Genomic DNA, 26473 nt, shown 5'->3' with positions numbered 1-26473 from the left:
TCCCGTGGATCTACTCATGCTTGTACATCAATTGCATTTTGCTGAAGGGAAATCACATTCATTCTTTCTGTCTGTCTTTAAAGCTAAAGATAACTGATGACGGGCTGGTGCTGGGATAAGGACGTGCACAGCAGGCATGACATATCAAATAAAGGTCCAGAGTGCCTAAAGTTAAATCCCAGGAACCCTTTCAGTTCAGTTTTATGTATTGTTAGAATTATTAGCACACTTAATTTCAGATTGTTGACCTTGTAGGTTTAAATTCTAAGGAAGGATATCCACAGCTATAGCTACTAAGTGATTCCTGGTGGTGTTTATCCAGGAATTTTATCTGATTGCCATCTTGAGTGGGGAAGGAATTTTTCCCCTTTTAACCACTTAACCCACATGGACACGACTCTCACGTCCTTGCGGCTAAACCCACATGGACACGACTCTCACGTCCTTGCGGCTATAGCAGCTGCAGCCATGAGAGTCACGGCTCCGCACTGAGCCAGATGCAGCATGCGATCACTTGCATGCACCCGATGGTCCCCAAAGCAGTGAAGTATTGGTGGAAGGGGACATATGTCCCCTGAGCCAATCTGTGTCTGCGTAGTGAGAATGATTGCGGTTGCAGCCAGTAACAGCGATCATTCTATAAAAATACATACAGGAAGTACATACATTTCTGTAAATATAGTGCGCAAACAATGTATGGTGCTAAAATACTTTTTGGGAAAAATTGGCCTGTACAAAGCCATTTGCTTATTTCAAACTTAATGGCCTGCTAGATGCCCAACTAGCCATTAACTGAGAGATATGTGGTATTATTTTAACCATGATAAGTTGAAGGATAGATTTTAGGGTGTTTTAGGCCCCATTCACACTAGAGCGTTTTGCCGCGATTAAATGAAACCCTATGGGCCCGTTCTTACTTGGACGATTTGCGCTAATCACCCAAACACGCGAGATGCAAACGCGCCGCCTGCACCATTTTCAGGCGATTTCCCGCCGATCGCGCTTCAGTGCTATAGAAGCGCTAAACGCGATCGCGGTAAAATCGCCACAGTGTTCAGTGATTTTTCCACGGAAAAATCACTCCTGCAGAACACCGGCAAAAATCGCCGGCGTTTTGTAAGTGTGAATCGGGCCTTAGTGTTGAGGGCTATATCTTGTGCACTCTCTTTAGTGACAAACTGAATCAAAAGCAAATATATATATATTTATATAATTAAAAAAAAAATGCATACATTGTTACCGTAGGGACTCAGCTTTTTACATATGTATGCAATGAGGGTAAATTATTATTTTTGCAAATAATATATTATCTCCATACATTGTAATAGGGACGTAATTTAAATGTTGGTATGACCAGCATAAATGGGCAAATAAATGTATGGATTTTATCTATGGTCGCATGATTTATTTTAACCTCCTTGCCGAGTAATCCCGAGCTCAGCTCGGGGTAACCTGCGCAGGAGTATTTCTCAGGCCCCGCTGGGCCGATTTGCATAATTTTTGTTTCCCTACACGCAGCTAGCACTTTGCTAGCTGCGTGTAGTACGTGATTGCCGCCGCTCGCCGCCGATTCGCCGCTACCCGCCGCGCCGCCCCCCCCCCCCCCCCCCCGCCGCAGACCCCTGCGCAGCCTGGCCAATCAGTGCCAGGCAGAGCTGAGGGGCGGATCGGGATTCCCTGTGACGTCCCGACCCGTCTTCCCGCCCCGTCGCCATGGCGACCGGGGAAGCCCTGCAGGAAATCCCGTTCTCAACGGGATTTCCTGTATACTCTGATCGCCGAAGGTGATCGGAGTGGGTGGGGGGATGCCGCCGCTCAGCGGCTATCATGTAGCGAGCCCTGGGATCGCTACATGATTTAAAAAAAAAAAAGTGCGGCGCTGCCTCCTTGCCGGATTTTTTAGACCGGCAAGGAGGTTAAAATGATAGTGGATGGAAATGGAGAAATAGCGTATTTTTTTTTCATTTCCTCTTTTTTTCCTATTTAAAATGCATATAGAATAAATAATTACAAGAAAAAATAAATAAATAAAACAATATATAGATCATTTAGGTGTGAAAAGTAGAGAAAAGGTTATTGGGGAATGAATGGGTGGATCGCTGAAATGTAAAATTTTCTCTAGTCCATAAGGTGAAAACCACCCGTGGGCTGAAGTGGTTAAGGCTAATCGGCCAAAGCTTTGTAAAGATGGCTATACACTTATAGGTTTCCACCCAATGTTCCAAAATGATCAATTCCTTTCTGAAAAGTTTCAGTTCAGAAGGAATTGATTCCTACCATACACTGCACTCCAGCAGGGAATGTATTGAAAATCGATCTAACTGCAGAGTTGCACTGTTTGATGCAGTGCAAAGCTATAAGCCATCGATCTGCCAATGCTCTTACCCTGCCTCCGTTTAAAATTTACATCCTGTCCGATCGATACTACTTTTAGTCAAAATCAATCAAAAACTGATCGATCTGACATTTTGGGGAATCAATTCCCACCAGATGAATTGAATATGTGAGGAATCAAGTGAGAAAATTGATGAGAGCATGGCCACCTTAAGGCTGGTTTCATATTGGCAACCAGTGTTTACATCGCAGTGTGATTGGATGATTGCAACACATCGGCAAAAAAAAAATTTGTAGGTGCCTGCGTTAATGAGCGTTAAAGTCACCATAAAAATGTAATTTCAACAGCAACTGGTCTGAGTGTATTAAGTGATAAACATGCTAATCCTGCATTCAAAACTTTTTCTGCTGTTATGGTTTGGAGTTATCACATACCTTAGGAGCACTGGCCCTTTAATTGCCATTGCCAAACAGTTGCACGCTGGGGGTCTTTTAATCTATAATATATTCCTCCTCTTCCCTTTATTTCCCCCTCTTTCTAATGACATAAGACAGTGCACTTCCTAGTATAGACCTCAGTGGGAGTGTCTGAAGACTCTGGGAGGAGTAACGAATACACAATTAGCAAGAGAAGAAAAAAATAGTGAGGGAGGAAATTATGTCAGGAGATCAAAGGTAACCAAGATGGCAACTGTCTAGAATAGGATTCCCTGCTTTTCTTTTTTTGCCTGAGGTCTGGGACCCACTAGAGCCCTTTTAACCATGTTTTTGGATTGCCAACAATCGCCCGCAATTACCCCCCAAAAAAGCTTTGCCAATGAATGTCAATAATGGGGAAACCACTAGACCGATTGAGATTAGGGCTACTTGCCGAACATGCAGCATTTTTGGAGCGTTTAAGCTGTTTGGTTCAACTCATGCAGGATGGGTAAAGTACCTGGGCTAGTTATACTAAAAACTAGTGCAATACAGAGTACAAATTTCAACCTACAAAAGTTACATAATTTGGGCTTTGAATTGGAAATTCACAGCCAGCTGCAAATGTACACAAAAAGGTTTTTATGCTAAATGGCATTCAATGTACAGTGTATTATATATACAGTATATATATTCCTATATAACCTCTGAAAACTATTGTTTGCATGCTTAGGATGCTGAAATCTTCACTTGCAGCCATCCTTAGACTATACTTAGCACACAGGTGATTGTGGGGGGGGGGGGGGGGGGGGAGAGAGAGAATCAGGACAGGCATTATAAATGCTATCAGGACCCACCAATTTGTGTTATAGCTACGGACTAGGGTTGTGCACATATTTACAGCTCCAAGGGCCATTGCCTAGCTTTAGAACAGGTTCTGTTTAAACTGATCTGCTGCATAATTCTTCCTTGAAATGATAAGTAGCTGGACAAGCTGCTGGTTGTTGGCCAGCCATGTGGATTGTTTAGCTGATTCTCATGGTGCTGTTGTTCACCTCCATTGAAGTTGCTGCATAATAGGGATCAAAGTCGTACCGCTAGCTTTCTATAAGTATGCATTATTCCTACAGGTTCTGAAGACTTCCTGAAACAAAGGTGTATACATAGAACACTGATATTTATAGAAAGTCATGTAACATCTTAAAGTACTATTCTAAGTATGGCTACACTTTTTACATGTGTCTACAAACACCCACAAACACTACACTGTATACTTACTATATTTATGCATATAGTGTATACAGGTTGCAGACATACAGTTTATTTATTTTTCCATTTTCTTAACCCATGTCTAACAATCTCATGAGCTGTTTGGTGGTGAGAGCTGGTCCACAGCTAGATTAGCAGATAAAATAGCAGGTAAAATAAAGTATTCTCTGTATCTGTATGAGTGAGCCTTTGGAGCGCAATGAGGATCATTTTAAAAAGTGATACTTTCAATTTAAAGAGTCGATTTCTCAAACGAATAAAAAGAAATTGTTTTTTTTTTTCTGTACATCTGATTGTTTTTTCTGAATTGCCGTAAAATTGGATTACAGGTAGTCCCCGGTTAACGAACGAGATAGGGACTGTAGGTTCGGTCTTAACCTGAATCTGTTCTTAAGTTGGAACATTGTGCCATCTCTGTCCCCTGTACCTCCTCTGTGCCTCCAGTGTCCCCCTCTGTGTCACCTCTGCCACATGTACCTGTTGATACAAGTTTAAAAGCCATTTTTTCTTTGATTTTTTTAAAATCGATTTTCTCAAAAACTACAAGTCCAATTTGAAAAACATTTTTTTTTACTTATTCCCATGGAAACAGAGAATCCATGCCGTTCGTATTTGCGGATCTTTCGTAAGTCGGGCATTCGTAAGTCGGGGACTACCTGTATTTTCTCAGAATCAGAATCCGTTTATTTCACCAAGCATGACTGGGTCATGCCCAAAATTGGTTTAAGCAACAAGAGGGCACCATGGCAAGAAAAACACTAATTGTAAAATACACACTGACAAACAGAAGAAAAGAAATAAATTACAGCAGCAGCATGACAATAAGAAAACAATGACAGTGCAAACATAATGATAGACAAAACACAACTCGCAGATACAGTGAGTGAAAAAGATACAAGAATAAGGTATAACCACTTCTGGTAGTAAGGGGAGCAGACTTAAAGGTGCAACTATAGGAGGACACTTTGGGGGAGTTAGAGAGTCTCACCGCTGTGGGGAAGAAAGTGTTCCTGTGCCTTGATGTTTTGGTGTAGATAGTCCGGAACCTCTGGCCTAATGGGAGCCTACTGAAGAATCGATGGCTTAGATGTGATGGATCATGGGCGATCCTCGTAGCTCTGGAATGCATTCTGGAGTTATGAATGAGCTCCAGTGGGGGAAGGGGTTTCCCAATTATATGCTCAGCTGATCTGATAACCCTCTGGTTTTTGTATCTGTCGCTAGCAGAGGAGCCAGTGTACCAGACGAGGATGGAGGAGCAGAGGACAGACTCGATTATGGTGGAGTAGAAGGACTTAAGGAGTTCTTTGGCAATGCCGAACTTTTTTCAGTTGATGCAGGAAATAGAGTCTCTGCTGGGCCTTCTTTTGGGTTGAGAATTGAGATGGTGTTGGCCTTCCAGTTCAGGTTGTCGGAGATGGTTGTGCCTAGGGGGCGGGTGCTGGTTACTCTTTCAACTTCAGACCCATCGATAAAGATAAGGAGTGGGTTGGTGTTACGCTTCCTGAAGTCAATGACCATCTCAATGGTTTTGGTAGTTCTAAGGACCATCTTGTTCTCCCTACGCCAGTCGCAGATTCTTTCCACCTCCTGACATTGTATTGTGTGTGGCCACCTTTAGAGTAGTACTGAGAATTCCCCATGAGGAGATGGACTAGTCCACAATCTGTCAGTGACAGAAACAGACTAGCCTTTTACTCTGGGAAAATTGTACATTTTAGATGTGTGTAATTTAAATTTTACAATTTTCCGTGATAGTGGTCCTTTAAGTATACACCGTTTAACACTGAGGTATGAGTGCCATGGGATCGGATGTGACTGTTGGAGACAGGGCACTCATTTGTTTGGTAGAGGCGTTTGTTCAGTGCAGTGCTATACGGTGAAAAGGGCTGTTTTCAGCCTTCTCAATATGTATAGGGGTGCAGCATCTGGTGGATGGTTTTCTGGTGCTGACTGTTGTACAAGGTCCTGCACATGCAACGTGTTTCTGACCGCCAGGTAAATGCTATTTAAATGCTGGCATGAGGTGTGAGTGGCGGTTGTGATGCAGATTTGCATTTGTGTGAAACCTCAAAATATTACCTGCCCCCAGCTGCAGTCTGACGTACAGTCGCAACTGAGATCTTGCCCAATAATGGTACAATATTTCCCTCAGATGCTATCATTGGCATGTGATGAATGGGCCCCTTTAAACAAACACTTCTTCACATCTCCATGTTTTTTCTGTAAAGCACTTTGGAAGATGTCAGTGCTGTACAGAATAAATGCACAGTAACACTAATAATCTCCCCCCCCCCACCCTGCTGCGCGGAGTGTGAGGGGTTAGTCAGAGAGGGAGGGCTGAGGTGACTCGGTAATCAGGTCTGCTGAGCGCTGTGTGAAGAAGGTTTTGATTTACAGACCTCCGAGGGGGATTTGCAATAAAGGGATGTAGATTGCAGCTGTTTAATCAGTTAACAATTACAGAATTTCTTATGTAAAAATGTGTTTAGCGGCAGCTGTATAGTCTGGCATCTCCCTTCTATATGAAATGTTTGTGTGACATAGGCCACATGGTGCTGTCCCTTCTGCAGCTCAGTCACATGACACAGGTCACATGGTGCTGTCCCCTCTACACTGTATGTACAGGACCACAGCACATTCTGCAGCTCAGTCACATGATACTGTCCCAGCTACACTGTATGTACAAGACCACAGCACATTCTGCAGCTCAGTCACATGACACAGCTTACAGGATGCTGTCCCCTCTACACTGTATATACAGGACCACAGCGCATTCTGCTCCTCAGTCACATGACACAGGTCAGATGGTGGTGTCCCCTCCACACTGTATGTATAGGACCACAGCACGTTCTGCTCCTCAGTCACATGACACAGGTCACATGGTGCTGTCCCCTCTACACTGTATATACAGGACCACAGCGCATTCTGCTCCTCAGTCACATGACACAGGTCACATGGTGGTGTCCCCTCTACACTGTATGTACAGGACCACAGCACGTTCTGCTCCTCAGTCACATGACACAGGTCACATGGTGCTGTCCCTCTAAACTGTATGTACAGGACCACAGCACATTCTGCAGCTCTGTCACATGACACTGGTCACATGATGCTGTTCCCGCTACACTGTATGTACAAGACCACCACAGCACGTTCTGCAGCTCAGTCACATGACACAGGTCACATGGTGCTGTCCCCTCTACACTATGTACAAGACCACAGCGCGTTCTTCTCCTCATTCACATGACCAAAGTATCTGTTACAGACATACACTGATCAATGCCAAGTGTTAGAGGGGAAAAATAATCTACCACAGTGCATGGTATAGCGGTGCGCCGTTCAGTCTGTCACTGTCAGGGTCACATATTGTAATCAAAGAATCACTGCCCGTGAAAAAATTCATGAAATCATTACATTGCATGTCTACATAAAATCCTATTACCTATGCAGCTGCCTTGTCAGCATCAAATGTATGAAATCCTACTGCAACTTAATTGACAGCCTCCTACCAATTCAGCTGCATCAATTTTAGTGGAAGAAGCATTTAGAGTGACATTCTGAGCTATCAGTGATAACTATAAAAGCACCCTCTTACTACCTCCCACATGCCTGCTTCTCCTGCAACACTCTCCTTACATCTATTCTTTCCTCTGCTGCATTGTTCTTCTATAGTTAACCCATCCCGGTTCTCTGTCACATTCTATTTAGCCTTCCACCTCGCTGCACAGTCATCCTACATATACTGTACATTGAATACATTTATTTATTTTTCTTGGAAAGTGTGGTACCCAGAAGACCAGCCCAGGTTTCCATACTATCAGTCTCTCCTGCTTCTGCACCAATGCAGAGAGGCTGGGTGCACATTTGTCAGTGTGTGAAAGGTCACGTTTTCTGTCATGTGTGTTTTTGCGTTTTAAGTGCGTTTGCAGGTTTTGTTTAAATACATTTTATGCAAATCACTAGGAAGTCAACAGGAAGTGGAAATACATCATAAAACATGTTTTTTTTATTTAAAAAAAAAACATATAAAAATGCATGCAAAACGCACTAAAATGCAATACCTCTGCGTCACCATTGACTTTCATTATCTGCGTTTTTGAAAAATATGCAACATAACCAGCATTTAAAAAAATGTATATTGCAAAACGCTATGCGTTTTTTTTATGCGACCCATTGAGTAACATTATACGCAACGCTAGCGTTTCTGCCCAGTGTGTTCCCAGCCAGAGTGAGTATGAGGTCACATGGAAGGTAGAGGCAGATTAGGACAGGAGCACCATCACAATAGACTTGGGCAAGGCTAAGTGGTGCAAGACAGCTGTAAGGGTTTTTTCGCCTTCCTCTGGATCAACAGGGATATGTGAGGGAGCAGGCTGGAGTTGTACTTTGTACTGGTTGAACTCGATGGACGTATGTCTTTTTTCAACCCAAATAACTATGTAACTATGTAACCTTCTCTTCCTTTCTCAGGAACTTCCTCCCTCAACACACATGCAACTCTCCCACACTTACCCTTTTTAGGTGCAACCTAAAAACTCACATCTTTAGGCAAGCTATCTCCTTTAGAACACTTACGCCACTGACCAGCATCTCATAAGGGGCCCATACACTGGTTGATTTCAGCCATCGATCGACGGCCGATTCAACCGCTCTAATCGAAACGGCTAGAAATCGATGCAGCAAAAAGCATGATCTATCGGCCGATCGATCGATTTGCGGCTGATTTTAAGCGATCCGGATGGAAGATCTAGGTCGATCGGCTGCTGGCAGCAGATCGATAGCCCGTATAGTTGCATAGGATCGAATGGTGCAATAATGCAATTCGATCGATTTTCAATAGAGTTCATTCTGAAATCTACTGGAAATCTTTTCCTAGTGTGTGGCACACATCAGATACATTCCTTTCAGATTTGACCTGACAGGCATCTGACAGGAATCTATCTGATGGTCAAATCTGCTGCAAATCTATAAGTGTATGGCCACCTATACACAGCTTCCCTTCACCTATTGTCCCTTCCCTTAACCCTTTAGACCAGGGGTGTCCAACTCAATCATGTGAGACAAAATTGAAAACACTGTCTAAGTGGTGGGTCAAATTGTTTATTACAATTTTAGATTTATTGAACAGCCTCAAACGAAGTGGCGCAACTATAGCAAACATGGGAGGGGAGGAGCAGCACCTCCCCCTTCTGCAGAGTAGCGCAGTGGAGCAGTTTAAAGTGAACCTGCAGACTAAAAATTGACTCAGCAGCACTGGAAAGGCTTGGTGTTTCTTTAAGGCCTCGTTTCCACTATCGCGAATCCGCATGCGTCTTGCGTATGCGGATTCGCATAGACAATATAAGTGAATAGGCCTGTTTCCACTTATGCGTCTGCGGGAGCGTTTTATTGTGCAGAGAAAATCTGCACGGAACACCCTGCAGAATTCGCCTGCATGTGGAATGCAGGCGAATCGCACACAATGTATTTAATAGGGAAATCGCATGCGTTTTCCCCATGCGTTTTTTGCCGCGAATTCGCATGCGAATTCGCATAGGTACCAATGTAAATTCACACAGGCAGTGACATGGTTAAAATCGCATATACCCTCACCTATGCGAATTCGCATGCGAATTCGCGGCAAAAAACGCATGCGGAATCGCATCTGCATGCGATTTCATCAGCGGTGGAATCCAGGCGATTCCGCACCGCAATAGTGGAAACGAGCCCTCACTGTTTCACAGCATCAGAGCATTTTTTCTCTTATACAAGCCTCATTTTTAGCTGCACAGAAAAAAACTGCCCGGGCATTTTTCCCCTAATGCTGTGCAAAGCATGATGGGATTTCTGATGTTGTTGCTCTCGTTCTGCTGTTTTGATGCAATTTTTTTTTTTACATTTTGAATTTGACATTTGAAGCCTAGCACATGCAGCTGGGAGGGGTTATCAGGACACAGGACAGTTGGAACTGTGTCTCGTGCTCCCTGTCATCTCCTTTCAACCAAAAAGATGGCTGCCCCCATGAAAAAGATGGCAGCCCCCATGAATCACAAACATTTGCCTGTTCTTTTAAAACGGGGTGGGTAAGAGATTATATTACCTATCTATTCTAATTAACATAACTAACGTAACTTAATGACAGCATGTTTGTTTAGGCTGAAGTTCCCCTTTAATATTTACCTGCCCCAGTGCTGCTTCGGCAGAAAAGGATCAAGATGAGATGTGGCCCAAGGCAAGATGCCAGCCTTCCCTTCCAGGGCTGTGGAGTTGGAGCAATTTTGAGTACCTGCAGTTGGAGTCGGTGGTTTCAATAAACTGAGAAGTCAGAGTTGGATGATTTTTTAACCAAATCCATAACCTTTGTAAAAATTAGACTAAGCAGCCGGAGTTGAGGAGTCGGAGCAATTTTGGATACCTGGAGTCGGAGCAATTTTGGATACCTGGAGTCGGTGCAGTTTTGGATACCTGGAGTCGGTGCAGTTTTGGGTATCTGAAGTCAGAGTCGGAGGTTTCATAAACTGAGGAGTCGGAGTCGGATTATTTTTGTACTGGCTCCACAGCCCTGTTCACATAGTATTTTTGGTAAGCTGAAGTGGCAAGGGGAGACGGTGTTTTACTAGGGGCATGAAGAGGTTTGGGTCCCATGCCAATTTCATTGAGGGGTCCCATTGGTTGTTGCCGCACCCCACCTCAAACCGACAATACTTCAACCAGAAACACTGTCACTCGTGTGCTCCTCTGGCTGGAAAGGCCATGTGTGCTGTGGTTCTTTTACTGCTTACAATGATGCACATGTGAATAACATGGCAAGGAGGGCCAGATCTGGCCTGCAGGCCTCGTGTTTGACACCTGTGCATTAGAATGTAAGACTGGTCGGGGCTCTCAATGCTGTGTAAAATACGTACATATTTTCGAATCCTATGTAAAAATCTGTAGTTGATTTGTTCCCTGCATCAGCTGTAACACTGTCTTGTGTTGTTGTTTGAGGCCTGGTGCACACCAAAAACCGCTAGCAGATCCGCAAAATGCTAGCAAATTTTGAAACGCTTTTTCTTATTTTTCTATGGCGTTTTGCTAGCGTTTTGCGGATTGCTTCAGCGGATTTCAGTATAGTACATTTCATATATTGTTACAGTAAAGCTGTTACTGAACAGCTTCTGTAACAAAAACGCCGGCAAAGCCGCTCTGAACAGGCGTTTTTTAGAGCGGTTTGCGTTTTTCCTATACTTAACATTGAGGCAGAAATGCATCCGAAATCCAAAAAATGCCTCACCCCGGCATTTTTCGTTTCTGCAAAACGCCCCCCGCTCTGGTGTGCACCACCCCATTGAGATACATTGACCAAGCGGATCCGCAGCCGCAAGCGGCTGCAGAAACGCTGAAAAAGCCGCTCGGTGTGCACCAGCCCTTAATGTTTATACAGAATCATCATACCTGGTATTTTGTTGTACAGCGCCACAGAAGATGCTGCTGCTATAAAAAGCTATAATAGTAATGCATAGTAATTCCAGAAATAAAGTCTCGATTTAGCTTAGTATTGTCTGGAAGAAATATTAATTTTTATCATGTTTTTCAGCCAGTTTGCTCTGGATAAAATAAAAAAATCTAGCAAGTTAACTAGTAAACTCATTAATTACCGTAATTGCAGCTTTAAACATGGGAATAAATATTATCTACTTAGTAAAACCTAACCATTCAATAATCTCTGTGTAATTATCCTTACTATAAATCCATATTGATGTTCAACTTCTAAACACCTTCATGCACATAAGAGATAATGGGGATGTCAGCTGAAATCCATTGATGCAAAGACATATCCCTTTATATTAAATGCAGCTATTATTTAATGAACTCTAATAGAAACCTATAGTCTTTTCTATTTTTTTTTAGGCTTGCTTGACAGTAAGATGCTAACATACTCACGTTATACACAATGCAAACAAGCACACACACGCACGCACGCACGCACGCACGCACGCACGCACGCACGCACGCACACACACACACACACACAGTCAATTCACCAGAGGTTACCGAACTATTTATCACATAGCTGGTAATTTACCTCATGTGATAACTCCAAATAGCAATTCTACAGAAATATAGGCTGAAATACAGACAGGTTGAAATTTGTACGAAATTTGTGCGATAAATGTGCGATAGTCGGTAGTTATTCGTTATTTTTTCTCAAAATCACAATTCACCGGGGGAAAAAAGGGGTGTGGCCATTCGTTATTTTAGATCTATTCAGGGTCGGACTGGGACACTAAGGGCCCACCAAGGAAGTTTCAGCCCGGGCCCCCCCCCCCCCGATCCCCTCCTCCTCGCCCCCCCCCCCCCCCCCATTTTGGGCTCACATACACATGTACTCTAGAAATTTTGCATGAGTTTATGGTAGGGAAAAGATTGTGAGCACTTCTGAGGACAGTCTCCAATAGGGATATGTCCACATGCGGCGCGCGCAGCGCGCCGCAGCGAAAGTAAATGGGTGTCACCACGCACTGGAACATCGGCGTGGTCACGATGAGTCATGGGCAGACTTAAAAAAAAACAAAACACAACATAAGTAGCGGTGTTATTCACAGAGATTAGGTCCGACCAGATACATTTTAGATAAAATATTCAAGTAGTTACATGCCTCATGATAATTCATCAAGTAGTCAAATCGCAGCAGATTTTCCGACAAAATGCAATCAGGTTGGCGGCAGATACCCCCACAACATGCAATCAGGTTGGCGGCAGATACCCCCACAAAATGCAATCAGGTTGGCGGCAGATACCCCCACAAAATGCAATCAAATTGGCGGCAGATACCCCCCCAAAATGCAATCAGGTTGGTGGCAGATACCCCCCCCCCAAAAGTGGGCAGCAGTGTCCAGAAAATCGTAATGTGGGCAGCAGACACCTGAAAATCGCAATGTGGCAGCAGTGACCAGAAAATCGTAATGTGGGCAGCAGAGACCTGAAAATCACAATGTGTGCAGCAGACACCTGAAAATCACAATGTGGGCAGCAGACACCAGAAAATCGCAATGTGGGCAGCAGTTACCAGAAAATCGCAATGTGGGCAGCAGGCACCAGAAAATCGCAATGTGGGCAGCAGGCACCAGAAAATCGCAATGTGGGCAGCAGTCACCAGAAAATCGTAATGTGGGCAGCAGACACCTGAAAATCGCAATGTGGGCAGCAGACACCTGAAAATCGTAATGTGGGCAGCAGACACCTGAAAATCGTAATGTGGGCAGCAGTGATCAGAAAATCGTAATGTGGGCAGCAGGCACCAGAAAATCGCAATGTGGGCAGCAGTGATCAGAAAATCGCAATGTGGGCAGCAGTGACCAGAAAATCGTAATGTGGGCAGCAGTGATCAGAAAATCGTAATGTGGGCAGCAGTGACCAAGAAAATCGCAATGTGGGCAGCAGACACCTGAAAATCGCAATGTGGGCAGCAGTGATCAGAAAATCGTAATGTGGGCAGCAGGCACCAGAAAATCGTAATGTGGGCAGCAGTGATCAGAAAATCGTAATGTGGGCAGCAGTGACCAAGAAAATCGTAATGTGGGCAGCAGGCACCAGAAAATCGCAATGTGGGCAGCAGTGATCAGAAAATCGCAATGTGGGCAGCAGTGATCAGAAAATCGTAATGTGGGCAGCAGTGACCAGAAAATCGTAATGTGGGCAGCAGACACCTGAAAATCGTAATGTGGGCAGCAGACACCTGAAAATCGCAATGTGGGCAGCAGACACCTGAAAATCGTAATGTGGGCAGCAGTGACCAGAAAATCGTAATGTGGGCAGCAGACACCTGAAAATCGCAATGTGGGCAGCAGTCACCAGAAAATCGCAATGTGGGCAGCAGTGATCAGAAAATCGCAATGTGGGCAGCAGTGATCAGAAAATCGCAATGTGGGCAGCAGTGATCAGAAAATCGTAATGTGGGCAGCAGACACCTGAAAATCGCAATGTGGGCAGCAGACACCTGAAAATCGCAATGTGGGCAGCAGACACCTGAAAATCGTAATGTGGGCAGCAGTCACCTGAAACCCCCCTCCCTCACCTAGGGGCCCCCCCTCCAGAATTGTAGCCAGCGGCAGCAGCGGGGATGAATCACTTACCAGCATGACGAGATCCATAGCTCTGCGTGCCGCTGGCTGGTCTGGCCTCTCTCTGTTTCCTGAACTGACTGTCCAATCACGCTCTCGCAGTACTTCCTGCGAGAGCGTGATTGGACAGTCAGTTCAGGAGCCAGAGAGAGACCAGACCAGCCAGCGGCACGCAGAGCTATGGATCTCCGTGTCATGCCGTTAAGTGATTCATCCCCGCTGCTGCCGCTGGCTACAATTCTGGAGAGGGGGGGAGCGCGGAAGGGGGGCCCCTAGGTGAGGGAGGGGGGGGGAGGCTTCCGCCCCTCCCCGCCGATCTGTGCACTATGTCCCCCCTTCCTGCGCTTAGCCCCCCTCCTTTTTAGCACTGGGGCCCCCAGGAGGCGGGACGGCCGGGGCCCACCGATGGGACCATCGGTGGTTCGGTGGGCCTGTCCGAGGCTGGATCTATTTATCCCCTGAATGTTCCTGGCGATATATGGTTTTTCGCACAGCTGCTGCAGCTCACTCTGCAGCTAGTTTACTAGCAGCACACAGTAACAGCCTATACTGTATATATTTCAGGCACCAGAGAGCAGCACACACTGCAGCTAGTTTACTAGCAGCACACAGTAACAGCTTATACTGTACATATTTCAGGCACCAGAGAACAGCCCATTTACAATATTAAGCATTTACAATATGAAGTGAATGGTTGAAACGAAGGAGGAATTCGGATACATTTTTCATCGGAAGCGAGTGCGAAAATGTATCCAAATACCTCCTCCGTAAATGCTTAATATTGCTTAATATGCAGAACGGAGGGAGGGATTTGTAATGGAACGAGAGGGTCAAAAAATAGGGAGGGAAACCCTCTGCAGTCACGTGCTGGTAATAACCTCCTCCTCCTACCCACAATCCTTTACTTCTAGCATCCAGAGCCGCAAAGTATCGCATGCAAATCATACCACCGCATAACTACCGACCGCTTTTCGCTTGGTTTCGCATCCATATGGCTCCATCATCGCCTGCTACTGAACACTCCTATAACTATCCTCACACAGTGGTAAATTGCAAAAAAAAAAAAAATGTTAAAATACTGCATGAGGTAAAATACTGACCTTTTATTACTTACTAACTCTCCTCTGGTGAATTGAGGCCAATCACACACACGTTATACACCATGCAAATAAGCACACACACACACACACACACACACACACACACACACACACACACACACACACACACACACACACACACACACACACACACACACACACACACACACACACACACACACACACACACACACACACACACACACACACACACACACACACACACACACACACACACACACACACACACACACACACACACACACACACTGCCATAACATATACTCAGTACATACAAACACATACACAACACAGGCACACACATACACACACAACCATTTCACAGAAAAGATACATATTGGATAAAAAATCCATTATTGGAGACAATGATAAACATGCAAATATAACACTCAATAATGGCTACCAGTATGGTTTGGCTTCAACCATGAAATACATAACCAGTTAATAATTGTACCTATTATTCACACCCCACTTTCCTATGTGTACAAATTATGTATTACTGAATAAACTTCATTTTACATTTCCATGTTACACATTATGTTCAATAAACTTTGATTTCTGTTTTTTAATATCTGTTTCCAGCATTTCCCAGTAGCCACCTTTGAAATGCTGTGGAAGGGCACACATGATTGAGAGTGCATAAGGGCTGGAACCCACAGGAGCGCTTTTGGCAGCGTTTTGGCAGCACTGCGATACGCTAGCAGTTTGCCAAAACGCTGGGCTAATGTTAATGGATGGGCCAACTTCCACAGGAGCGTTTGCGTTTCTCAGAAACGCAAACGCAGGACATGCAGCATTTTGGGAGCGTTAGCGCTTCAATGTAAAGTATTGAACCGCTAGCGGAAACGCACAGCAAAACCTAAACTGAGCGGTTTTGCTAGCGTTTTGCGGTTCAGCACACTGTAACAAAATGAAAAATAATTCACAGGACCAATCAGGATAAAAACGCAAAACGCAAAACGCTAGGCACCCGCTGGGGAAAAAAATACAATGTTGCAAAACACGACCAAAAACGTGCATGAATCCGCTTGCAAACCGCTCAGACAAAACGCTAGCGGTTGCGTTTTGCGTTTGCGGTTTTCAGTGGGTTCCAGGCCTAAAAGTGATTTCACTGGCCATTGGGCAATGGCATGCAGCTAATCTTGTCAGCTCTGACAATTATGTCAGAAACACCTGACCTGCTGCCAGGGCTGCATTTACCATAATGCATTGTAGGCACGTGGCTACATGCGCCTGATGACAGAAAGGCAGCTCACTCTGCTCCTCAAGTGCCTTCCCCCCCTCCTTTCCTATGCAACTTAATACTGAGGGTACCTCTGGCTACCTAATACTAAGGGGCACCTGTAGCTACCTGTGACATGCAAAGTAAATAAGGGAGAAGTGACAGTTGGGATAGCCGGCACACTTGCGGTGTGGTTCGGCGGGGTTTACAGGCTCAGGGAAGGCGAAGTCAAGGGTGCCAAGACATATGTGCCTACAGGCTCCTGTGATGTAAATCCGGGCCTGTCTGCCACATGCTTGTTAAGGGTCTATGGCTAAAAGTACTAGAGGCAGAGGATTAGAAGGATAGCCAGGCAACTAGTATTAAAAGGAAATAAATATGGCAGCCTCCCTATCGCTTTAGTTGTCCTTTAGGCCTCTTTCCCACCAAGACGTTGCGTTTTAGGGGACGTTAAAGTAGCATAACGTGCCCCTAACGCAACACAGGATAGTGATGGGAAGTCCGGAAATTTTTCAAGGATTCAGATGATTCGAATCGGATCATTGAAAAGATCCGGATCTTTGAACTGAATAATTTGAATCATTTTACTAGGGAAGCAGACTGGGGGTGAAATGACTAGCAGGACAGGACTTTCCCTGCACCGTACATTCTGTATGTTCCTGTTTCTTCCAGACAGACATCCACTGTGAACCGAATCTTTCATTGTGATGATCCGGATCAAATGAACGATTCATTCATGATCAGCACAACACTAGGAGTCCAGGTTACATTACCATAGTGCAGTGAATATTAATTAGCCATGTGGCTAGTCACTGAGCATGTGCAAGCAGTCTAACGCAGCTAAAGCCCAGTATAACGCACAGCATGCTGCACTTTCATTTAACGTGTAGCGTTACAATGTAACGCAACGTGGGCACTCTGAACAGCCCATTGATTTTTCATTACTGTGAGTTGGGCTGCGTTACTGGCTGCTCTAACGTAAGACTTTAACGTCCCACTGTGAAGCAGCCTAAATCATCTTTCTATACTTTAATTAGATTACATTTGTTACAATCATTTGTTATATATTTTTGCCATTTATTCTAGCAATGTGTACAGCTGATTTTATATATCTTCATGGTTCCCAACAGAACTAGACTTCCACTTTACTAGTCACTGGGAGACCCTGATTTCTCAGTGTTAGAGGCTTTTTCTCTACAGCAGTAAGGCTACTTGCACACCAAGACGTTGCGTTAGGTGCTACGTTAAGGTCGCATAACGTGCACCTAACACAACGTATGGTGCTGCAAGTGAGGACGGTAGAGTGAGCCGCGTTAGGCGGCTCGATTCCTATAATGTCTCCCAGAGTGGCGCTGATTGGCCAGCGAGACCACGTGCGCCTGTAACGTCTTAGTGTGTAAGCAGCCTAAAACTAGCAACTGTACATCCCTGTTGTCCTGAGATTCAGATTGATGAGTAAGATGCTTGAGGAAACTCATGGATGAAAAATTGCATGCATTATTCTTTATGTATAAAATGGAGTTCAGAATACTGATTTATCTGAGGGGGGGGGGGGGGGGAACACAGCATTATATTTGTGTATAGATTTGAAACGCACAGTTATTCTGCTTCATGTTTTAGTTATTCTGTTTCAAATCAACTTTGTACTTTTTATCTTTTTATAAAATCCAATAATAATTTCAGTATTTGCTTGTGAAGTGCCACTGAACCGCACTCAGTAGGTAGTTAGGGAGTCTCGCCCAAGAACTCCTTAATTAACAGGTGCTGGCTTATTAATAGGAAGAGATGAGATTTGAACCCTGGTCTGCTGTGTCAGAAACAGAGCCCTTAACCATTACACTATCCAGTCACTGCAAAATGCAATGTATAATCATATAGAAGCTGACATTTTTATATCTAAAAATTGCCTCAAAAATGGGGGTCAGTTTACATGTGGGTGAAGGGAATGACGCTGGCTTATCTGTAACAAGATGACAATGGCACAACTTATCTCTAAGCAGCTTATTGGGTGGACAGATTTTTCATGTTGTATGAAGTCGCTGTGGAGTTCCAAAGGCAGCTTTGTGGCAAATCAGATGTCACATGTCATTGCCACATTTATTTATTTATACAGCGCCACCATTACGCTGGTTTCACAGTGGGACGTTACAGGCGCACGTTAGAGCAGCCTGTAACGCAGCCCACCGCACAGCAATGAAAAATCAATGGGCTGTTCACAGTGCCCACGTTGCGTTACAGTGTAACGCTGCGCCATAATATAACGTACTGCATGCAGTACTTTGTAAGCGGCAGAGCCGCGTTAGACTGCTTGCACATGCTCAGTAACGTTGGGGAGGAACGGAGAGCGGCCAGGCACATGGCTAATTAATATTCACTGCACGTTGTGTTCCTGGTGCGGCCGCTCTGTGCAGCGATTGGCCGGGCGGGACCACGTGATGCTGCATGCGTCCAAGAGTGCGCATCACGGACGCCAGAGTGAGCTGCACAACGCGGCTCACTCCGACGTCCACACCAGCGAGCACCAGGCGTTGCGTTAGGAGCACGTTGTGTGACCATAACGTCCCCTAAAACGCAAGGTCCTGGTGTGAAACCAGCCTTAGTGTAATAGCAATCAGTTGCTGACATCTGAGGTGGGAGGGATGGAGGGGGGCACCTTGCTGTCTCAGGCTTGGGTGCTGGAGGACCTTGTCCTGGCTCTGCCCACATGACAGATCTATGCTGTTATATTTTTTAAAATAATAATTTTTCTATTATCACCATCAGGAATAGTCACTAAAAATTAGCTGCAGTTACATATAGTGGAGCTCGTTTTCTTTCTTTTCTTTTTCAAGCAAACATGCAACTGAACAGAGCTTCAGATCAGCACTTTAGGTTAATTGTGGTAAGCAATCATCACTGATCACGGTCATAATACATTAACCTCTGAATACTATTGGAATTTTAATAGGATGACGTGATGGCATATAAAGTGGTAAGCTGTTATCAGATCACCTATCCTTTTTAAATACAAGTGCCTATTTTTTAAGGTCAATTTCATTTATTGCTTTTTCAATGTAAAAAAATATACTACACATTATTTGTTTGTGAAATAGGATAAAAAAAGTAGAGTAAGGGCCAATTCACACTTGAGCGTTTTGCCGGCGATTTCGGCAAAACGCTCAAATGCTAGCGCTTATTAAAGTGCTAGGGTAATAAAAGTCTATGGGCCCGTTCTCATTTGGGCGATTTGTGCTAATCACCACAAATCCCCCAAAACCGCTAAACGCAAACGCGTAGCCTGCACCATTTTCAGGCAATTTCCCGGCGATCGCGGTTTAGTGCTATAGAGGCGCAAAACGCGATCGCTAAAAAATTGCCAGGTGTGAATGGTGATTTTTTTGGGGGCGTTAATCACCAAAAAACGGCAGAGCAAAACGCTAGCAAAATCACTAGCGTTTTGCGATCAGCAAGTGTGAATGGGCCCTCACAAAGTACAAATCCTGAAATAGAGAAAAGAGGGTACTTATCCGTTAGCCGGGCGCATCCGGCAGGTGGCGCTAATTACTATTCCCCCTCCAGGCCGACATGGATAGTAGGGAAAGCTGTAACTCTGGTGGAGTTTTGTCGCCACCTGCCGGATGCGCCCAGCTAACGGAAAAGTACCGAAAAGAGACTAGATTGAAAAGCAACGGGGAAAAATGTGGTGATCAAATAGACTATAAATAGAGAACAGGAGCTTAAGGAAAGGGCGAGATAAATCTCAGAAGTGATGAAAAGAGAGAAATTCTCCTCCTGTTTTAAAATCTTTGATAAATTTAGAAATTTCAAAAACTGGTGAATGAAAAATGTGCAGAACATCCTTTTTTTCACATAGACTGAGGGCTCTTTCACACTAGAGCCCTCTTTCGGCGTTTTAACGCAAAGTCTATACTTTGCGTTAACCAATAGACTTTAATTTTACCTTTCACACCCGACGCTGCGTTTCGATGCATTGCGGTGTGACGCATCATGGCGCATTTTATCGTCGGGAATCGGCGCTTCCCCTTCGGGTAAATTAACTACTACCGCCGCTACTCAGCGTCGCACCGCAGATTCCCGACGACACGCCGCAACGCCTGCAGGAGCCGGTCTCCTGCACGTTTTGAGTGTGTAACCGGCCTGATGCAAAATTGGAGCTGTTTCTAATATGGGGCAAGTTTTCTGGCATGCAGCAGATCAGGTGTTTCTGACATTATTGTCAGATCTGACAAGATTGGCTGCATGCTTGTTTCTGGTGTGATTCACTCATTGCTGCAGCAAAATAGACCAGCAGGGCTGCCAAACAACTGGTATTGTTTAAAGGAAATCAATATGGCCTTCATGTTCTTCTCACTACAGTTGTCCTTTAGGCCACATTCACACTTAAAAGCGCAAAACGCTGGCGGCTTGTGGGAGTGATTTTTCCATGATTTAACGCAGAAAAATCACTGGACACTGCAGCGATTTTCCTGCGATCGCGTTTAGCACTTCTATAGTACTGAAACGCGATCGCCGCGAAATCGCCTGAAAATGGTGCAGGCTACACGTTTGCGTTTGGCTTTTGCGTTAATTGCCGGCGATTAACGCAAATTGCCCAAGTAAGAACGGGCCCATAGGGTATTATAGCACTAGCGCTTTAAAAAGCGCTAGCGCTTGCGCGTTTTGCCGAAATCGCCAGCAAAACGCTCTAGTTTGAATGGTCCCTTAAAGATAAAATGGGGTTTCTGAAATAGAAGACATTATAGAGAGTATATAGCTGAATAAAGTTGGGATACACTGAAATAGAGGTTTGATAATCAGTAGTTTACACTTTTTGTAAGAAAGATTACAATCTCACCTCCTATTATACTGTGTGCACTACATGGTATGTCTGCAATATATACAGTATATACCAAAATACTGAACAAGTCTCCTTAGCCGCTCTAACGGCTTGTCAGTTACAACATCTGAACTGTGATTTCCATTGGCGCAGCTTAATTTAAAATAAATATCTGTTTCTATTCATGTCTCATTAGCATAAATTAACATCATGTTACTTCTAATTATCCTAATTATGAAGCTTATATCTGCATGTATTTATGTTGGTAAATAGGTGAAGGAGAGCAAAAAACGTGTCACTCAGTCTGCAATTAATTCACTCAACATAAAAGTTTCATTTACACTTAGACAAAACACACACACACACACACACTTCATGCAAATACACACAAAACTCTAATCTTCCAGAATTCAATCTATCCCCTGCTCATCCATCCTGGTTTGGTATGCTGGCTCCTCCGTTAGCGGCAAATACAAGCTACAAAGGGTCATCAGACCAGCAGAGAGAATCATTGGGAAACCCCTCCGTCCAGACTGTGCTCCAGAGCATTGAAGATTGCAAACGACCCTTAACACCAAGGCCACTGCTTCTTTAGCCGGGTCCCCTCAGGCCAGGGGTTTGGGGCCATCTCCACCAGGACCTCCAGGCATAGGAATTTTTTCCCCCCCTCTGCTGTCAACCTCCTGAACTTTCTCCATGCCCTGCCCCCTCCAGTGCCCCCTTTCCCCCGCCCTTAAGCTACAGCTGCTGGTTGTAGTACTGTTGTTCTACTGTCTATTGAAATGCTGATTTTAATATTTCTTCTTAATACTGCTGCTATTGTTTTGTCTTCTTTTGATACGGCGCTAACTTTAGGCAAATTGCACACCAAGACGTTGCGTTAGGTGCTACGTTAAGGTTGCATAACGTGCACCTAAAGCAACATATGGTGGTGCGGGAGAGGACGGTAGAGTGAGCCGCGTTAGGGGGCTCTATCCGTATAAGGTCTCCCAGAGTGGCGCTGATTGGCCGGCGGGACCACGTGATGCGGAGCGAGACACTCCGCATCACGTGGTCTCGCCGGCCAATCAGCGGCCGCCAGTGCAGTGAATATTAAGTAGCCATGTGCGCGGCTACTGTAGCTGCATCTCCCCGCCTCCTCTCCGCCCCCCACTGAGCATGTGCAAACAGTCTAACGTGGCTATAGCCGCTCTAACGCCGTAGCATGCTGCACTTTCCGAACAACTTGCAGCGTTACATGTAACGCAACGTGGGCTGTGTGAACAGCCCACTTGTGTTACATTGCTGTGCGTTGGGGGAGCGTTACAGGCGCACTAACGTGCGCCTGTAACGTCTTAGTGTGTAAGCAGCCTTAGTGAATCAACCCCATCGTATTTTAAGACAGAAATGTTATATGCAGATGTCAGAGGACCGAGGCCCCTTTCACGCATAACACAATTTGTGTGCAGTTTAGCATCTTTGCAAATCAATGTTGAGCACACATCTAATGCAGTTCAATACATCGCATTTGACGTGCGTAGCGATTTTTGGCATGCACATTTTCTGAAAAAAATTCAGCCAGCATGTATCCTTTTCACAATATGCGATTTGCATATCAATGCATTTCAATGCGAACTGAGAATTTTCACATTAGCAATATAAAAACCGCATGTGAATCTGAAGTTCATTAGACACATTTTCATGTAAATTTACTTTTGCCTAAAATGCATTCAAAATTTTAATTCCGAACATTTGCATAAAAAATGCAAGCAAACAGATTCAGAACTGAAAAATCGCAAAACTCAGAATTGCGAAAAAAACACGCCCAGAAATCACATTTTTCATTAATTTTGTTATGCGATTGCGATTTTTCATTTGCATTGCATTATCCCTCATACAATCGCTCCAGAAAGCGATTGCGATTTTACAAATCGAATGACTATAGTGGAAAATACTTCTCATGATTTTTATGATAAAGTAACAACCCTAGCGATTTAAAAATCACTAGTGATTTGCGATTCAGCTGTGTAGTGGAAAAAGGCCCTAAGGGCCCTTTTCCACTAGCGGTGATTGCGATGCTGAAAAGCAAATCGCTAGCGATTTGCTAAATAACATAGGAATCGTGGTACTTATTTTCCACTGCCGCAATTCGATTTTTACCAAATCACGCCTCGGAGCGATTTTTACCGTGATTTTGTTATGCAGTGCATAGCAAAATCGCAATCGCCAAAAAAATTTAGCAACTTGCTGAATCGCAATCGCTAACGTTTAGTGCAAGCGCTAGCGATTGCTAGTGGAAAAGGGCCCTTAGGCAATTTATCCTACCATCATTTGTAAAGAAAAGGAGAGAAAGAAAGAGAAAGAAGGATGAGAAGTACTGTGTAAAATGATAGAAGTAAATGCTGAATATTTCAGGACCATGGACAGCGTATTCCTAGAATTACTACTGTAGAACATCTTTTCTCATTAGGCATTGAGGTATATTCACTAAACTGCCCTAATCAGAATAGGGTACTCAAGGGCCCATTCACACTTAATATCGCAAAATTGCACAAGTGATTTTACCACGATTATCGCGGTAAAACTCACTGGACTCTTCCGCAAATTCAGATCGTGATCAGCTCTTTAATAGCACTGTACTGCGATCGCCCCAGAATCGCTGCAAATAACGTGTTTGTGATTGCCGCTAATCTCAAAATTGGCGCCAATCGTGGCAGTGAGAACACTGCCATAGGATAACAAAGCACTAGCACTTTATAGCACTAGCGCCCGCTAATCGCGTAAGTGTAAATAGGCTCTAGAGGGAAGGTGAGAGGTAAATAGAAGTGGATATATTTATTTACTTTTAGATAATAACAGTTGCTTGGCAGTCCTGCTGATTCTATGTGTCTGAGGCCTGGAACCCACTGCAAAACGCAATTGCTAATCGCAAGAGCTAGCATTTTGTATTAGCAGTTTGTAAGTGGTTTAATGAGCGTTTTAGGGAGCGATTTTAAAAAGTGAATCAATTTGCCAGCGGTTGTGTAGCGATTAGCGTTTTAAAGTCTGATTGGTCCTTTCAATTAATTTTAAATTTGTTACAGTGTGCAGTAACTTGAAAACGCTAGCAAAATCGCTCCGTGCAAGTTTTGCTGAGCGATTACGCCAGCGATGATATACTTTACATTGAAGCGCTAACGCTCCCAAAATGCTGCATGTCCTGCTCTTGCGATTTTCTGAATCGCAATCGCTCCAGTTGAAGTTGCCCCATCCATTAACAGTAGCTGAGCGTTTTTACAAAACGCTAGCGTTTTCAAACGCTCCAAAAATTGCTCTGAAAATCGCCCTTGTGGGTTCCAGTCCTAATAGTTTTGGCCATACACCCTGAACAAGCAAGGGGCAGGTCAGGTACACTGAGGGCTCGTTTCCACTGTTGCAGTGCGGAATCGCCTGGATTCCACTGCGGATGAAATCGCATGCGGATGGGTTTCCGCATGCATATTTCCCCGCGATTTCGCATGGCAAGGAGCCAGGCGAATTTAACCATGTCACTGCCTGTGTAAAGCTCCATAGCTTTACATGCGAAATCGCACGCAAAATCGCGGGGAAATCAGCATGACAAAGCCGCATGCGATTTCCCTATTAAAAGCATTGCAGGCGATTCGCCCGCATTCCTGCTGCACGCGAAATCTGACGGCTCTGCCGTGCAGATTTTCCCCGCACGCCAGAACGCACCCGCACGACGCACAAGTGGAAACAATCCCATCCACTTGTATTGACTATGCGAATCCGCATGCGGAGCCTGCATGCGGATTCGCTATAGTGGAAACGAGCCCTGACTCTGCTGACTCAGGTTTTACTGGATTAGCCATTTGCTTGTTCCAGGGTTTTGACTCAGACACTATGTATGCTAGAAGATCAACAGGATTGCAAGGCAATTGGCATTGTTTACAAGGTAATAAATATGGCAGCCTCCATATACCTCTCACCTTGGGTTCCTTTTAAAGTCTTACCACACAATGGGCTCGATTCACTAAAGTGTGATAACTGCTATCACAGCAGTTATCACGCAAGCTCCCACGCACAATCACGCGAAGTAACGCTGTTCGCGCGCAAACCTTTGCGTGCAGCAGCTCGCATGATAACTGCTGTGATAGCAGTTATCACACTTTAGTGAATCGAGCCCAATGAATAGAGCAGAATGCAATAAAGCACACGCTATGCATTACACACTACTCACCGTGCGTAAGACGTACATGATTCTGATTACTGCAATTACTGACATGTTATCAGCTCTCCGCTAGCCACTAATGATTATCAGAGGATTTAATCAAAATGTAAATTTGCATTGAAGAGGACCCAGACTTTGTGGGGGCCCTGCGGGAAAGGTTTGGCCCTAGTCACATTCCTGGCAGAGCGGCAGACATAAATCACTGCTACAAACCCATTATTTACAGTGACTCTGTACTGCAAGCAGTATTCTGCAGGGAGGGACGGTCTGCTACAAATCATTTAATTACATGAGAATTCCAAGCAGCATATTATAAATGATCCCAGGTGTTAAAAGAACAAACAAATGTAATGGCAGTTCAACAAGACACAAAATATAAGTCCAAAAAAAAGAGAATAGAGACGTCCTGTCCTACAGGATAGGAAATAGGGCAATATAAGGAGGTGTCAGTTTTATGAGTGGAAAAACCTCATCTCAGTTCAACCCATACAGACTAAAGTGTATCAAACGCAGATAGAACAGAGGCGCCAAAAAGAGTAAAAACACTATTATTTAAAAACAGTAAAAAGAGGGAAGGTAAGGTGGACTTACCTCCCTCTAGCAGTGGACAACAAAACTCTGAGTAAGGGCTGGTGCACACCGAGCGGCTTTTTGGGCGTTTTCAGATCCGCTTGCGGCTGCGGATCTGCTTGGTCAATGTATCTCAATGGGGTGGTGCACACCAGAGCGGCAGGCGTTTCTGCCTCAATGTTAAGTATAGGAAAAACGCAAACCGCTCTGAAAAACGCCTGTTCAGAGCGGTTTTGCAGGCGTTTTTGTTACAGAAGCTGTTCAGTAACAGCTTTACTGTAACAATATATGAAATCTACTATACTGAAAACCGCAGCAGCAATCCGCAAAACGCTAGCAAAACGCTTCATAAAAATAAAAAAAAGCGTTTAAAAATCTGCTAGCATTTTGCGGATCTGCTAGCGGGTTTTGGTGTGCACCAGCCCGTAGAGTAGAATTTATTTATTAAACAGT

General features: G+C 44.4%; 1 protein-coding gene across 2 annotated transcripts in view; it reads right to left on the bottom strand.

Annotated features, from left to right (window-relative positions):
- HCN1 (hyperpolarization activated cyclic nucleotide gated potassium channel 1) overlaps window positions 1-26473 on the bottom strand; it is a 537736-nt gene that overhangs the window by 138925 nt on the left and 372338 nt on the right. The gene's annotated exons all lie outside the window — the stretch shown is intronic.

The sequence above is a fragment of the Hyperolius riggenbachi genome, chromosome 1, assembly GCF_040937935.1.
Source record: "Hyperolius riggenbachi isolate aHypRig1 chromosome 1, aHypRig1.pri, whole genome shotgun sequence".
Lineage (NCBI taxonomy): Eukaryota > Metazoa > Chordata > Amphibia > Anura > Hyperoliidae > Hyperolius > Hyperolius riggenbachi.
This window is presented reverse-complemented; position numbering and strand designations above follow the sequence as displayed.